The 9,053-nt window shown below is 37.4% G+C and overlaps 1 long non-coding RNA gene across 1 annotated transcript in view; it reads left to right on the top strand.

Moving 5' to 3' along the window:
• The first annotated feature begins 456 nt into the window (after nt 1-456).
• Nucleotides 457-9,053, top strand: part of LOC112652442 (uncharacterized) — a 72,129-nt gene continuing 63,532 nt past the window's right edge. The window contains exon 1 of the long non-coding RNA XR_003131461.3: nt 457-535. This is a non-coding gene — a long non-coding RNA (uncharacterized LOC112652442). The remainder of the gene's footprint in view (nt 536-9,053) is intronic.

The raw sequence follows: 9,053 nt of genomic DNA, 5'->3' as shown, positions 1-9,053 counted from the left end.
TTCATGTTCTTGGACATATGTATGAGTCTACATGTGCATTCTACACTTCCAGGCATTTGTTGGAGTTTTTCAATGCCTTACATACATCTCAGACCTTAGCTTTTCTTTGTTGGTTGGATTTTTGTTTAGTCAATTGTTTACCTTGACTATTAGCCATTATTTCATTTAGCCATACCTAAAACTTTTGACAGTGAATATTTCAACAAATGTCACTGTCCCTCAGGAAAATGCTTTTAACATTGGATGACAAACAAAAATAAAGCTTTTCAAGTCAGATCTTCCAGAAAACCACTAGACAGATCAAAAAGCAAGACAGAAGGAAACAAGAAAGGAAAAGACAAGAAAAGACAAGACAAGACAAGAAAAGAAAAGAAAAAGAATTCTGTGAAAATAAAGTTCCTTCTGCTCCTTGTTGTACTAGGAATAAAGGTTGTAATTTCCAAGGTTACCACAGAGCTCGGAATGTGTAATAGGAATGGTGTACTTTAAAATGCTAGCAAGATGCAACTTCTTTTCTTATCCTACTTGGGTTGCTGTAAGTCTTTGGTTGACTTTCCAGAACTCTTGAAAATGTTTCTTTTAATCAGTTTTTTCCATCTTTTTCATTGCTTTTATAGAAGGGCAAATTTTTCAAGGTCCTTAAGCTTCTATTTTAAAACATTTCTCTATTTTTGTATATTTAAGTGTTATAAACTTTGTTATAATTAACATATATTTATATACACATAAATATGGTCATGTATGTTAATATATATAATAATATATATGTATGTCATTATCCTCATTATTTCCTACAAGACTCTTAAAACTAGAGTAAATAATTAGATTACAAAGTCAGCAATCATACTTTGAGAAACACCACTGTATAATTATACAGTACATGTGTGTATACGTATGTAGGTCTGCTCCCAGTTCCTGGCAGAGTTTCTGAAATCTTTGGGATTTTCTAAATGATTAGAGTTCCAAGCACATCTTTTGTTCTAACACTTGTTCTGTAATTCTAATTTCTGACAGAGATCTTGGATCTCTTGGAATTTCCTGAGTGATAGCAGTTTTGTCATCATCACTTTCTCCTCCCTCTTCCTCCTCCTCCTTCTCCTTCTCCTCTTTCCCTCTCCTCCTCTCCTCCTCCTCCTCCTCCTCCTCCTCCTCCTTCTTCTTCTTCTTCTTCTTCTTCTTCTTCTTCTTCTTCTTCTTCTTCTTCTTCTTCTTCTTCTTCTTCTTCTTCTTCTTCTTCTTCTTCTTCTTCTTCTTCTTCTTCTTCTTTCTTTTTCTTCACTTCTTCATTCTTTTCTCTTTTTAAAATGAGGTGATTTTTTTTAATGAGGTAGATTCCTGAATAGCTTCAGTTACCAGAAAGATCAAGCCATGGGTAGAAGTTTAGAAACTTCAACCCCACCTCCTCATCCTCTATGAAGGAGAGAGGAACAGAAGATTGAGTTAATGATTGATTATACCTGTGTGATGAAACTTCCATACAAATTCAAAAATACAGAGTTCATGGAGCTTCTGAGTTGCTGAACACATGGATGTGCTGCAAGATTGGCATGCCCAAAGGGGGCATAGAAGTTCTGTAGCCCTTTCCCATACCTTGTCCTGTGTATCTCTTTATCAGGCTGTTTATCTGTATCCTATATAATATCATGGGAAACTTGATTTACAGTTGGTCTGTCAGAAGTACTAAGGCTAGTTGGGATTTGTGATTGCCATCTGAAATAGGATGGAACTAAGCCTTTAATTTGTGAAATATAATGCTAATGCAGGGTAGATAGTATAATAACTGAATTGAATTGTAGGATATCCACTTTGTGTCAGAGAATTGGTTGATGTAGAAACAAACTGACACTAATAGTGTCAGAAGTGTTACAGGTGAGCAAAGGAAAGCAGTGAGTTTTTCCTACACAACTGCCTTAAACTAACAAGTAGGTTTGGGATTAGAAAGGAAAATGAATTCTACAATGAATATTTTCTAATTCTTCATTTTTCTTTAGACATGAAATAATTTTGTGTGGGACTCTGAACATCTAACATCTTTATCTAAAATAATGTCATTATCATTTCTTGGAGGAACTTGTGGGAGATTGGATACATCAGACACTGCATGGACTGCAATCCAGGACTCATAATACTCCAGTGATTTTGTGACCTGTTAGTAATTTCCTTGAACTCTCATTTTCCACAGCAATATAGAAAGAAGCTTTCCTTGCTCTAATGAAGTGTTAATTTTTAGAAAAATGAAATGCAGACCAAATTGTCCCCCTGGCTTGAGTTGAGCAAGAGCATAGATAGCATAGATCTATCACAGATGAACTTTGAAAGGTTAGGGGAGTTAGAATGCTGCAAATTTTATTAACAAAGCTCTGCTGGCTGCCATATGAATGCAAAAGTAGCCAGAGTGTCTTTCCTGGAGTACTTTCCTCTGGCTCTGTGTAGAACACTAACAGAGTAAGACAAGCAGAGATTACTCAGCTAATTGACTGGAGGCTGTGAATAGCTGATCAGGCCAAACAATCCTTTATGGTCTAACCAAGGCATGAATAATTGGAGGAGTCTGTGTTGAATGATGATTATCTTGTAGTTTATAGATAGATAGATAGATAGATAGATAGATAGATAGATAATGGTAATGTTTAGGAATCTGTCTTCCAATGACAGAAAAATAAATGTCTAGAATAATAATAAACAGCATATAATTTCAACAAAGTCAGGAATTCAAAAATTTAAGCTAAGCATTGCCTTCTCCAGATTTTATTTTTTAATATGCAAGCTATTTGGGGGAATTTCATATAAAGTTCCTAATATTTCAATATAAATGAAATGGGCTGGCTAGTGGAAGAGCAGGCCTTTTGGAATTAGACTGCCCTAAATTTGTTTCCAGACCTTTAATGTCTGTGTGAAGCTGGTTGACTTGGTTATAAAACTGGTTGGTGGGTGGGTATTTGTGAGCTCTGCAGTGAAGACTTCAAGATCTAGGGTGAATGTTCCTTGTATGCAGGCACTACCCAAAGTGCTGCCCGTCACTTCTGTTCCTGTCCAGATCTATCAAAGGTCATGGAGATTTGACACTTGCTTGCCCTCACATTTTCACAGCCTCCATTCACTCAATCTCTTCAAGGGTGAATGAACTCAGAACTCTTTTCTAATAATGGTTATAAAATTCCAGACACCCTGTCCTGTCTGGTGGTACCCATGATGAGCTGTGGTATAGGTGAAGCTATAAAACTTAGTACAGGGGATCCCTGGGTGGCGCAGTGGTTTAGCGCCTGCCTTTGGCCCAGGGCGCGATCCTGGACACCCGGGATCGAGTCCCACGTCGGGCTCCTGGTGCATGGAGCCTGCTTCTCCCTCTGCCTGTGCCTCTGCCTCTCTCTCTCTCTCTCTGTGACTATCATTAAAAAAAAAAAAAAAAAAAAAACTTAGTACAAACTGGATAAAATCAGGAAGTTGACCTCACAAACGCTGCTTTGCTGTACTTCCCACCTGCTGAAATGGAATGGTGTCTGGAGAACAGGGGCAGATTAAGAACTACTGAGTGGAATGATCCCAGAAGCTGAACCACAAGAGAAATCTTTTGATAGAGTGGAAGCATGATGGGTTTAAAACTTCCTAACTTTTTGGGATACCTTGGGCCACATTCTCTCTGAATAGAATTTTCTTATATATAAAATATACATATATATGTATATATATGATAATTTATTAATATTTCTTTTTTAAAAAGACTTTATTTATTTATTCATGAGAGACACACAGAGAAAGGCAGAGACATAGGCAGAGGGAGAAGGCTTCCTGCGGGAAGCTCGGTGTAGGACTAGATCTGAGGACCCTGGGATCACGCCCTGAGCCAAAGGCAGACACTCAACCACTGAACCATCCAGGTGCCCCTATGAAGATTTCTTTTTATTGAATGGTCTTAGGGTCTGTCTGATTCCTGATAAATATTAAATTGCCTGATAGTTGTGTTTTGGAGACTTTTCTCCATAATATTCTGTACTTTCTCAGCCTCCAGTTCTTCACAGAACTAGGAATCACATGTCTCTCAGCTTCTCCAGTACAAGTTCCATGTGAGTCTGGTCCACTGGCACTGAGTCATCAGCGTGTAGTGATGTGCCTGGAACACAGTAGTTCCTTGAACACTCCTGGGGCAAGGGAGTAAATGAGTGAAAATGATTGCATATGTGCCCTTTAGTTGTTATGAGATTCAGAAGCTGATCCTATATTGACTTTTTGCCTTCCCTAGCCATATCAGGTGGGTAAGAGAAAGAACTGGCAGCTTCACTCATTTTAAGTTTTTTTTAAAAAAGATTTTATTTATTTACTCATGAGAGACACAAAGAGAGAGGCAGAGACACAGGCAGAGGGAGAAACAGGCTCACTGCAGGGAGCCTGATGTGGGATTCAATCCCAGGACTCCTGGATCATGCCCTGAGCCAGAGGCAAACACTCAACTGCTGAGCCACCCAGGCGTCCCTTAATACTTTTTCTTAATATTTTGCACCCACCAAAAGCACACAGTTTTCCCCCCACAAATGCATTATGCAAACTATACCCAGTGCCTAATTTGCTCCTGTAGGTGGGGATGCGGTGGGGAAATGAACCCCTCATGTCTGGTCGATATGAGAAGCATGTTAAGATCAGGTATGGAGTTAAGCTCGAATCAGGGTTATCCTGAGTGGCCAGGAACAAGACACAAACCAGAGTGAGAGAGTCCTGAGAGGAGAGGTGGAACCAGAAAAGGAGAACTTTCAGGAGACAAGGTTGGTGTCTATTTCTGCTGTTTATATTGGCCTGGAACATTAGTGTGTGTCCACAGAGCAGGCCCAGCTGTGGCTTGATCCTTTTTTCTGTTGGCTACCATTTTCCTGCCCTGCTCTTTCCAATTTTATCTCCCTTCTTTCTAGTCAACCATGTCTTCTCCAGATTTCCTGCATTGATCCTCATCTATAGTTAGTTTATTCCAAATCCATTTGAAAAGCCCAAGGTACAGAAAACACTTAAAACAGGATTTCTCAGCCCTGACTGTACATAAGCATTACTGCCACAGCTTTGCAAAAATATCCGTCACTGAGCCACAAGCCAGATCAACTGAATCTTTGTCCTTTATAAGTAGAGCATAAGCATCAGGGTGTTTTTTTGTTTGGGTATTTTTGTTTTATGTTGTTTTGTTTTTGGTGGTGGTGGGGTTTTTTTAGCTCACTAGGTATGTCTAATTTGCAAACTAAGCCAAGGACTCCTACCTTAGAAATCAGTATTTTATTTTATTTTATTTTATTTTATTTTATTTTATTTTGATTGGAGAACAGCTAATTTTGCCTTATCATTGCTTGGCCTTACTCTCTACTGGCTTCTGTGAATTCTATACCCATTTTGTGCTTCAGTTCCTATTAACTCCACTATCTTTTTTTTCTCTTCCTTTGAGTGTAACAAAGATCAGTGTCCTGAGAGATTGGGAATAAGATGGTACGTTACTTTTTTAACATACTGTTGAACTGAGTCTGTTAGAATTTTATTGAGGATTTTTGCATCTATGTTCATCAGGGATATTGTACTGTAGTTCTCTTTTTGAGTGGAAGCTTTGTCTGATTTTGGAATCAGGGTAATTCTGGGCTCAGAATGGATTTGGAAATTTTTCTTCCTTTCCTATTTTTTGAAATAGTTTGAGAATAGGCATGAATTCTTCATTAAATGTTTTGTAGAATTCACCTATAAAGCTATCTGGTCCTGGACTATTGATTCTTGGGAGTTTTTTTTTTTTTTTTTTTATTGATTCAATTGCTTTACTGATTATCAGTCTGTTCCAATTTTTTATTTCTTCCTGTTTCAGTTTTGGTGGTTTATTTATTTTTTTAAGTTTTATTTATTTATTCATGAGAGACATGGAGAGAGAGGCAGAGACATAGACAGAGGGAGTAGCAGACTCTCTGTGAGGAGCCTGATGTGGGACTTGATCCCAGGACCCCCAGATCATGACCTGAGCCAAAAGCAGATGCTCAACCACTGAGCCACCCAGGTGCCCCAGTTTTGGTGGTTTATATGTTTCTGAGAATTTATCCATTTCTCCTACATTGTTCAGGTTGTTGGCATATAGTTTTTTTTTATAATTTTCACTTAAAATTGTTTGTTTTCCTATGGTGTCAGTTGTTATTTCTCATTTATTTATGGTTTTATTTATTTGTGTCCTTTCTCTTTTTTTTCCTTGATATATATGGCTAGAGGTTTATTAATTTTATTTATTTTTTCAAAGAACCAGTTCCTAGTTTCATGTCTGTTTGTTTTTTCAGTTTCTGTATTATTTATTTCTGCTCTAATCTTTCTTGTTTCCTCCCTTTTCATGGTTTTAGGCTTGCTTTACTGTTCTTTTTTCTAGGTGTTTTAGGTGTAAAGTTGGGTTATTTGAGATTTTTCTTGCTTCTTGAGTTGGGCCTATATTCCTATAAATTTTCCTCTTAGAACCCCATTTGGTACATTCCAGAGGATATGGATCATTGTGTTTCCATTTTCATTTATTTCCATGCATTCTCTTAAAGTTTTTATTTAAACTCCAATTAGTTAACATATAGTGTAGTATTAGTTTCAGGTGTACAATTTAGTGATTCAACACTTCGATACAACACCCAGTGCTCATCCTAATCCCCATCACCTAGTTAACCCATATCCCCACCCACCTCCCTTCTGATAACCCTTAGTTTAGAGTCTGTTTCCTGGTTTGCCTCTCCCTTTCAATCCCCATTATGTTCATTTGTTACATTTCTTAATTTATACATATAAGTGAGAGCATATTGTGTTTATCTTTCTCTGACTTATCTCACTTAATACAATACTCTCTGGCTCCATCTATGTCATTGCAAATGGCAAGATTTCATTCTTTTTTATGGCTGAGTAATATTCTGATATATATATATCACTTCTTTTATATATATATATATATATATCACTTCTTATATATATATCACTTCTTTTTTTAAAATATTTTATTTATTTATTCATGAGACACACACACACACACACACACAGAGGCAGAGACACAGACAGAGGGAGAAGCAGGCTCCCCTCAGGGCCCAATGTGGGACTTTGCTTGCCTTCTAGGAGCAGCACAGGGAAGTTTGGACTCTATTTCAGCTCCAAACTGTAGGGACCTGGTGTGGTGGGAATCTGCACTGATCTTTTGGGAGAGAGTCTTGCCATCCTGAGGTTGATGCAGGTTTGACTGAGAAGGGCTCAGAGATGTGGTATTTGGACAAAACATGCTAACAACCAGGGTCTGAATTAGCTGCCCCTCAGTAGATGTCTCTGAACCTATGCTAAAGGGCAGGTAAGGGAAATGGAGCTCGTTGGCTCTTTTGTCCCAAGAGAGACCTCTCTGCAAGTGACACCTCACATAGATGAACTCCAGGAAGAGTGAATAATGGTGCCCTGTGCACCTTAGGTGATCATAAGATGGTATCATCTGCCCTGGGATTGCTGGCCCATCTTGTCTCCAGGAGTAAGGCAATGACCTCAGAGCTCTATCCCAGCCAAGCCCACCAACCTCTAAAATTCTATTCTTTCAACACCACTGATTGCAAACACTGATAAAAATCAGCTCCTCTTGTTTCCCCAGCCAATGGCTTTAGGGAAGTGTTCTCTTGGTGTGTATCCCTGTGCACTCCACTCTCTCTTGCCCTTCTTGACCAGGGCTCCCTGCCTTCACAGCACCCATGATCCATTTCTCCCCAAAACCATGTCTCCACAATCTCTACCTTCCTCAATGTGGTTTCTTCTCTCCCTGCAGTTGTGCAGTTTGTTCTATCAGTCCTCAGATTGATTTGTTGCGTATTCAGAATGACTTGATAGTTAACTAGCTGTGTATGAGTGATTAAGTAAACCTACTATGCCACCATTTTAGCTTTCCCCCTCTTTCCATGTATTTTTATTTCTTCTTTTATTTCCTGGTTGATCCATTCATTGTTTAGTGGCATATTATTTAACATCCATGTATTTGTGTTCTTCACATATTTTCTTTTGTGGTTGACTTCTAGTTTAGTAACAATGTGGTCAGAATATATGCATGGCATAACTTTGATCTTGATTTTGCTGAAGCTTGTTTTGTGGGCTAATATGTGAACTATTCTAGAGATGTCCCATGAACACTTTAAAATAATGTGTGAACTGCTTTAGGATGAAATGTTCTGAAATATATTTGTTAAGTCCATTGGTTCAGTGCATCATTTAAAGCCATTCTTTCCTTGTTGATTTTCTGTTTAAATGATCTATCTGTTCACTGATACAAGTGGGGTGTTAAAGTTCCCTCCCTATTATTATTGTGTTTGTATCATTTAGTTCCCTTAAGTTTGATATTAACTATTTTATATATTTGGGTGCTTCTATGTTGGATGCATACATATTTACAATTGTTATATCTTCTGGTTGGATAGTCCCCTTTATTATTACCTAGTGTTCTTCTTTGTCTCTTATTACACTCTTTGTTTTAAAGTCTAATTTTGTTCAATATAAGCATTGCTACTTCACCTTTCTTTTGACATTCATTTGCATGATAGATGTTTCACCACTCCTTCACTTTTAATCTACAGGTGTCTTTAGGTCTGAAATAAGTCTCCTATAGGCAGCATATTGATGGATCTTATTTTTTTTATACATTCAGTCACCCTATGTCTTTTGATTTCAATATTTAGTTCATTTACATTCAAAGTAATTATTGATAAATCTATGTTGCATTTTATTATTTGTTTTATAGTTGTTTCTGAAGATTTTCTCTGATCCTTTCTTGTCATTCTTTCATGTTTTGCTGATCTTCTTTAGTGATACATTTGGATTTCTTTCTTTTCATTCTTTTCATGTTTTCTGGTGGTTTTTTATATATAGTTACCATTAGGTTTTTAGGTAACATCTTCTGCATAAAGCAGTCTATATCAAGTTGGTGGTTGTTTAAGTTTGAACCCATTCTTTACACCTCTCCTTCCCACATTTTAGATATATGTTATTATATTTTGCATTCTTTTATTTTGTGAATTAATTGATTGATATTTTGTGGAAATATCCATTTCTACTGCTTT

This window comes from Canis lupus, chromosome 19 (assembly GCF_003254725.2).
Source record: "Canis lupus dingo isolate Sandy chromosome 19, ASM325472v2, whole genome shotgun sequence".
NCBI classification, from domain to species: Eukaryota; Metazoa; Chordata; class Mammalia; order Carnivora; family Canidae; genus Canis; species Canis lupus.
The sequence above is the reverse complement of the archived record's forward strand: the minus strand, read 5'-3'. Positions and strand labels throughout refer to the sequence as shown.